The sequence below is a fragment of the Lepisma saccharinum genome, chromosome 15 (assembly GCF_977018435.1).
Source record: "Lepisma saccharinum chromosome 15, izLepSacc3.1, whole genome shotgun sequence".
NCBI classification, from domain to species: Eukaryota; Metazoa; Arthropoda; class Insecta; order Zygentoma; family Lepismatidae; genus Lepisma; species Lepisma saccharinum.
Window position 1 is genome coordinate 23,832,529 of NC_139243.1, and position 7,660 is coordinate 23,840,188.

Genomic DNA, 7,660 nt, shown 5'->3' on the forward strand with positions numbered 1-7,660 from the left:
GCATTAATTGATAGAATGATCTTAAACATGAAACTAATTGTTTTTTCCAATGATTGACTGTTTTATTTGCCTTTCATTACGCTAGGTCACTCAGCCGCTATCTTTGTTGTGAGCCTAGATTAAGTGTGATTGGAGCTTATCCTATATGCTTTCTTCATACAACATGGCTGTCGGCTACATGTTTGACATCTTAACACAACTTCTTTGAAACGTCGCTCATGAAATGTATTTCACCTATCGTCCTACGGGAATCAGAGGAACGTAACTACAAAAATTCTGTTTTCAGTTTCGTTAAAAAAAAATCCTCTGAAGAGTATTTGGAGAAAATCGACATTTTCCACTTCTAATTCTTATCTGTAAGGCGGAGTCACGTTTAAGAGTCATATTCCTAAGAATACATTATTTCCTCTCCTATTAATTTGATAAATTAGAGTTAAGTCGTTCTGGTTCTCACACACGCTATCAGCCCCTATTTTCCAAAATTTGGCACGTTAGGTATTACGCCAGATGTGTCATTTGGGTATGATGCATTTTTGTTATATGCCTGTGGAGATTCGAACAGTGTTCTCGGCTTGCGAGCCAGGTTATATCGGCGTCAGCGTCCAACGTTTGGAGCGGATACATTGCTCTAAGCAGGATGCTCTCTACCTTATGATGGGACACTTTTTTACCCATGAAAGTTATTGTCCGTGGCCTGCAAGCAAAGTTCTTGCAACAAACTGCCTCGAGAGAATTATGCGTAGGCTATGTGTGACTTTTCTGTTTCTCAGACCACGTGTGACTACCTACAAATTATGTGAAACAATAACATAAACAACTTCCCATGTGAGTATGAGAAAACACTTGCATTCTAGCCGGGTTCGATTCCTGTGATTCGAATTCCACTTTAAACTGTAGGCCCACTCCCAATTAGCCTATCTGTGCATACAAGTGAACTTAAAACAAGACAAACTTTCATTCTAACCTCAGTCACTTATGGGAGCTGCTTAGAAGTAGTAGTGTTGACTGCCATGACTAAAATTTCTGGATCCAAGTTCACTTCCTCTCAACGATTTTATTTGTTGTTTTAAGTCCCCTTTATGCACAGTAAGGCTAATCGGGACTGGACCTACAATTTAAAGTGGGATCCGAACCACTTGTGCCTCCACCGGGTATCGAACCCGGGACCCCTCTCTCGACGATTTGACTGAGTCTGCACTCCTGCGCTACACTCCGCTGTCTATGCAATGTAGTTTTAAAAGTTGTTAACTGAGGTATCCTAGTCACTAATTCCACCGCTGCCACCGGTTAGTCAAGGTATGACTCATCATCAGCCAGGCTCGGGCGAAATGCAACTCATTAAACCGTCGCGGACGAACTGTGGCATTTTTCTAGGAATTTCGCTTTCGGACCAAACGCTACTGAACGTACAGCAGTCCCAGTGCCTGCTCCAAGTTGCACAGCTGCTTTCGGAGCCCTTGGTTTGGGAAGGGGATGGGGGTGAGGAAAGGGTCTTTATTTTTCATACTGAAGCTCTTTCATTTCGTTCTCCTATTTCTCTTGGTTGAATTTTCTGAGATACGGAATCTACCTCATTTTGTTTTATTGCGTCACCCACGGTACTCTTACATGTACTTAACATTTTTAATTTCCCTGTACCTGCACCCTTTGGTTAGGTAAAAATAAATAGCTGCAGTTCGTCAAATGTTGTATTTTTGTTTTTGTTACCCATTTTTCTCGTACTTCAGTCAGGGGCAATGGAGCTACTGGTAACAGACGTAGTTAGGAAATAGCATGAATTGTTTCTTCCCCGCACTGTAGTTGACCGATAAAAGAACTATGTAAAGTCTCGTTTCTATTACCACAAATTTTACCGCGCAACATGACACGCGGCATGCGACGCTGCATGTGCCAAGCATTTGTTGAAATGGAAACTGTCTGCAACATGCCGCGGCGCAAGTGCCGGGGACAAAATTGCCCCAAACGATTAAGACGCACAACGTGCGCGGCGGACAATGGAAACAGCCTGCATCAAGTTCCTGGGGCATACGAACTAGAGTAGAAACAGACGACGCGACTACAATCTGTGGTCCAACAAGATTTAATAACAATGCAAAATCACTTGCAGTCATTCTTACAAAGTTTTCGTATCCACTTTGAAGACGTAAGTCTCTCATCAACGAGTTAATTTTTTGCTAGAAAACTTCTAATCCACCATCTAGGTTGTTTTCGCCTCTTTTTTTAGAAATTCATGATACGCGCCTGCCATAACCACAAAACCCGCCATAGCTTTATTGTTCATCTTTACCCAAGTTAAATCACCACCAAATTATTACAATACAAGAGAAGGAACACTGACTACTCTAAAGCACTGCACAACGCTACACTGCGATCCTGCACTCCAGTGTTGTTGCGGACGTATTTTGAAGAAGTAGTTTTGAATTGGAAGCAGTACGAGTACACTAAATGACGCGCAACATGCGCCGGCACATGTTGCACGTCATGAGTCTGGAACTTGTCTGAATGGAAACGTAGCTTAACAGAAACAGAAGGCTTTCACGATTTGTCTGAATATTAAAGTGATCTCTTCTTTCACACCCAAACATAAATAACTATTCTCAGATTTGAAACCGTAACAGGGGTGTAAGGGGTGACCTTCCACGTAGTACACCCAATCGTCAACATCATTCCACGTAGTACACCCTGGACTGCTCTTTGCAGACTAACGAGGCTCTGGCGACTGACCCTATGGCCAGTATAATTCTGTGTGTTCTGTTTTTTGTCATGTGTGCTGAGTGCCCCTTTAGAGCCTCAGCTTTTAACCTAAGTCAGAATATTTTAATATTTCAGTTATTCGATATTACAGTTACGTTATTTGTTATGGTAAGGGGCTGGACCCCGTATAACGTGGCGGTTGCAAAATAGCCTAAGTGCTGACGCACCCAAAATTAAAAAAGAAAAAATGTAACAGGGAATATAGCTTTAATAAATGCCTATAAATATTTCACTATCGTTTATATTTATGTACATGTTGTTAATTTCGAAATATTGTGAAGAAATGCAGCAAAATGCTACATATTCGATTACTAATTTGAGCCACTATACATGTTATGTTTTTATTTCATGAACAATGCGACACCACAGGTCCCGAGTTCAGATCCCAGCCTGTGTATTGTTTTCATTATTTTCTTCGTGATGTCCTTTCATCAATTTTGTCATTGCATCACCCATCCTCGTCTTCGCGATTAGCCAAAAGTGGCAGAAAACCAAAGTTAAATATAACAAATCAAATCAAACATTACTTGCAAGACAAGAATGGATAGGTTATTTTGAAGCTTCTGTTATTAAAAGCAAATTGTGTGTAGCTTTCCTAGACAGAAGTTTCAAACACAGAAAGTGATTGATTGGATAAGGGCTGTGGATTCCTACTCGAGCAGAAAATATATATGTTTCAATTTATTACTTACAACAATAGCAAACTGATTTCCCGCTAAATCAAAGAAAACTTGCATTCACAGTTACAAATTGACGTGTTGAATGACCTTAACTACAGATTTCTCTCACTCCAATTCTGATTAATCGAACAGCACACCACAACGTGGGTCATTAAATATTTCCAACTTACTCTCGAGTTCCTCAACTAAAAATAAATTGACTGCGAGACAAAAACTCCTCTCCGATAACACATTATATGCAGAGTATACGTAAGTTGAAATTCCATCATAATAATTTGAATTCTTCAAGTAGTAGCTACAAATATAATTTTTCATGCATATTTTCTTAGCAGAATATGAAGTTTCTCACTTCAGAAGGATAACATATACACAGTATTTCACAAGCGTTTTTAGTTCAAGCTAGTCGTAGGTCTAATATGAATATAAACGTGACTTCATTACTTAGTTTAAAAAAGTGCCAGGCAATAAAAATTCGAGGGTATGCCTGAAATTATTTGTAGTATCTCATGTGTCAAGGGGGCTTTATAAGTAGTAGTAGTAGAAACGTAATTATACTGCATGTTGCAACTGAAACCGTAGCCTCGAAGACCGAAGTCGTTGAGTGGTCCACTCATACACTTGGTACCAAACATTCCAAGTTCGAGTAGACACCTGGGCATGGCTGTTTTTTTTTTTTTGTAAGCATCCCTTCATAGATTTAATATGATCATCATTCATCTTCATCGTCGCGATTATCTACAAGTGGCAGAAAAGCTATATAAAACAAGAATAATACAAAAGTATAACAAACAAAAGAGGATAAAAGGATGAACTGAGTTAATGATAGGAAGTTTTATGAAATTACTGTTTCTTGAAGAATCCTGTCCTTTGTTACGATTGTATTTCTCAGTCACACGTTGCTCAATGTTCACGTCGACTGTCGTCCTTACGTACTTGAAAATTACTTTCATGTCTGCCTATGCTCTTCTTTCAAACGTGGTAGGTGGGCGCTCTGTCTGTTTCTACACCAAAAAGTTTAATGAACCTCCTGTCCAAGAAGACAAGAATTACTGAAAGTAATTTTCAAAATTGTAAGCGGATGAGGGCCCTTGTAAATGATAAAATATACTGTCCTTTTATTCGCTTAGTTTTGAGAATCACTTCCCATAGAATTCTTGCCTTCTTGAGAGTCCAATGGCCCTGTCTAGCCACAAACCAGTTGCACAAACGCGGTTTCGTTTGTTTCGTACAACAATTCCATCTAACGTTTCGTTTCTACGTAGTTTCTACTTGCTAAAAGTGCCTTTCATATCGCCCCAGGGCGTTGTCTACTCGGCTGCTTCGTGACCGAAGGTCACGTGTACAAAGTTTGAGGATTCACATTTTCCGATTTTGCGTGGTGCTGCTGCTGCTATGAGCGAACACAAGGGAAAAAACCTTGGACGAAAAGTCCCCGCACAGCTCTTCTACTCTTCAGCTCGGCCCATAAGGAAGAACGGTCAACTCTCCCCCTCCCCTCCACGTGGTAGTACAGTGCACAGGAGTTGCGGGTCTGCACAGGTTTCTTTCCTTGTGGTTCAGTTCGCCTTATCAAGGTCGTGCAGCAAATAATTATTTTTCGTCTTCCGATAGGAAAAAGCTTGCCTCTCGCTTACGTGGATGAACGCGTAGCACAGATGATTCCTTGGTTGGTCCTTTATGTTTCGTCCTTCAGCAATTTAATCTAAGCATGAATCATTCTCATCGCCAAACATACTGTATTTTTTAATTGATGTAACACATGTAAACTGAAAGAGAGAGAGAGAGAGAGAGAAAGAGAGAGAGAGAGAGAGAGAGAGATACATAAACGTTTTCTTACAACAAACGTTTGTTTTCTATCGTATAAAGTGAACGCACATGTTAAAATTCATCTTGCATACATAATGAAATTAGAACAAATCCACGTAAAGTGATTTAGTATGCAGAAAATAAATATATTTGTGATAAATACATAGTTAATCAGTAAATTCCAATAACCAGAACTTCTGTCACGCTGAATCTTGTTTACGGATGTTTTCAAACGTTTTGTTTTACAATTTCATTTTTTCACTGACATCCAAAACGAAAATACGTATTATAATTTAATGACTTTCAAAATGTCAAAATGCTGTAATGTTAGTATGCTGCCGATCATAATTGTGAGGCTTCTTCGAAAACGCCTTCGATAACGGTATTTGCTATTCGTAACGGATATGTGTATCACTTTTTTGAAACAGACTTTTGTGAAGGGAAAGAACTGTAACGTTACAAAAGTAACGAGCACAATTATACGAGAGACCTATGTTATTCTCTCCGGAACACGGCATCGGACACGTTATTGCACATCTGAACGTCTGTATGATACCAGCTATAAATAACGTTGTTGCTTTGAAGCAAAGAGTGTAACGTTTTTACAGTCGTGACCTCAATTAAGTTACTGGTTAATTGTAACGTTACTATCACTTTCCACACACACTAAAGTTACTAGTCAATCGTGACGAACTTGTTTCTTACCCTGTAACGTTACTGGTTGCCGGCAATGGATGTAACGTTAAAGCGTCACCTAACGACCTACTGATTTACAGATCAGTTATGGTTCGGTACCGTTATGCACACCTGTAACGTAATGTTCATATACCTGAGGTAACGTTTCTGTTCACGAAAAAAGTTATTCTGTTTCTGGTTGTAACGTAACGGAAACCGTAATTGAAAATACCGTTCCATTTCGTTACGTTACGACTCCCTGCTTAAAAGTGTCCCTGTCGTTTCCAATTTGTGAGCCAAGAACTGTATAGTCGATTTCGCTGACTTCTTTCGGACTCCAACCTTCCTCCTGAATTCCAATTGTGTGTTGGCAATCGACTCTGTCACCCAGTAGATGCGCACGAGAAAAACTTGATGTTCAACAATGTACTTCATGACTATCACCTGAGAGCTCCGTCAAATTGGAGTGCAACAAGAACGAAAATTCAAATTCACAACACCAAAGCTTTGTACAGGTTTTGTAGAGTTTTGTACACATCGAAAAAAGTTTTGTAATGCCTCGATTCAAAAGAAATTCAAACTTCAAGAGTTGCCCTCAAAATTGACGCCTCACTTCAAAACTGAATTTTCCGTTTCAATGTCTGTTAAAATACGAGAGCTAGCAGGGAAATCTAATATTCAACAAAAGCGTAATCTAATGTCATAAAACACATACATGCATACACACGTGACAACACATACTCCCTTATACATAATTACTAGCCAGCTACCAATTACAAGCAATAGATAAACGAGGGTGTTTGTCGTGCTGACCACACGGCACCTAGTAACTGGTTGGATGATCGCCCACCTCTGCTGAGGGATGTGGGAGTGAGGCGGCAGTCGGTAGGTAGGCCCTGGCCCTGGCCCTATAGGGCTGTTGCGCCACGAGTTATTATATTTTTACAAACAATTCCGATCTTTACAACTGATAAGGAGAGATTTCCCCACTGCAAGATCCCGACCGACTAAGCCTCCTGTCTCGTTTACTCCCTCATTTCAGCTTCTTTTACAATGCTACAGTGTCGCTGCTAGCTCAGTAGTCCATACACGTGCACGAAAGCGTTCTCTTGCAAATACGGCGAGATAACTAGTTGTACCTATTTCATGTTTCCAGAAACTTCTAGAACTATCCAGTCTGACAACAAGACAGTCTATTGTTGAGTCAGTATCCAAGACAACAAGTAATGATTACACAAAACTAAGATTGAGATAAAGGAGAAAATGCTAAGTTTATCAAGAGACTAGTTTAAGGAAACATCGCTAATTGTGTTAATGTTTGACAATAGTGACATTAAATTGCTGCCAGTGTTCAATAAACCTTGACTATTATTTCATCCTGAGAAGGTTTGAATAGCAATTATTTGAAGTAGAGTCTCATAACATTATCGCGCGATGAGATTGGTCCGGTTAACGTGATGTAGTAATCTTGACTCTGGAAGAAACGTCACACGTTTGTATCAACTTCTTATCGTCTGGTATTGCCACCAGTTGTTTTAAGTGCTCTGCCAATATTGTGCTTCTGCTGCCCTGAAACGCAGACTACAGTCTAACAGCTGAGAAATTTGTAAAGCCATATCATCCACTGAAGCTCTTCACCAGCTTGTTTTTTATCCATTTACGATGTCTTCAGGTATTTTCATCACGGGATCCTTTAGAAGAAAACACGGATAGATATTAATACAAAAAATATGAAAAGAAGAGAA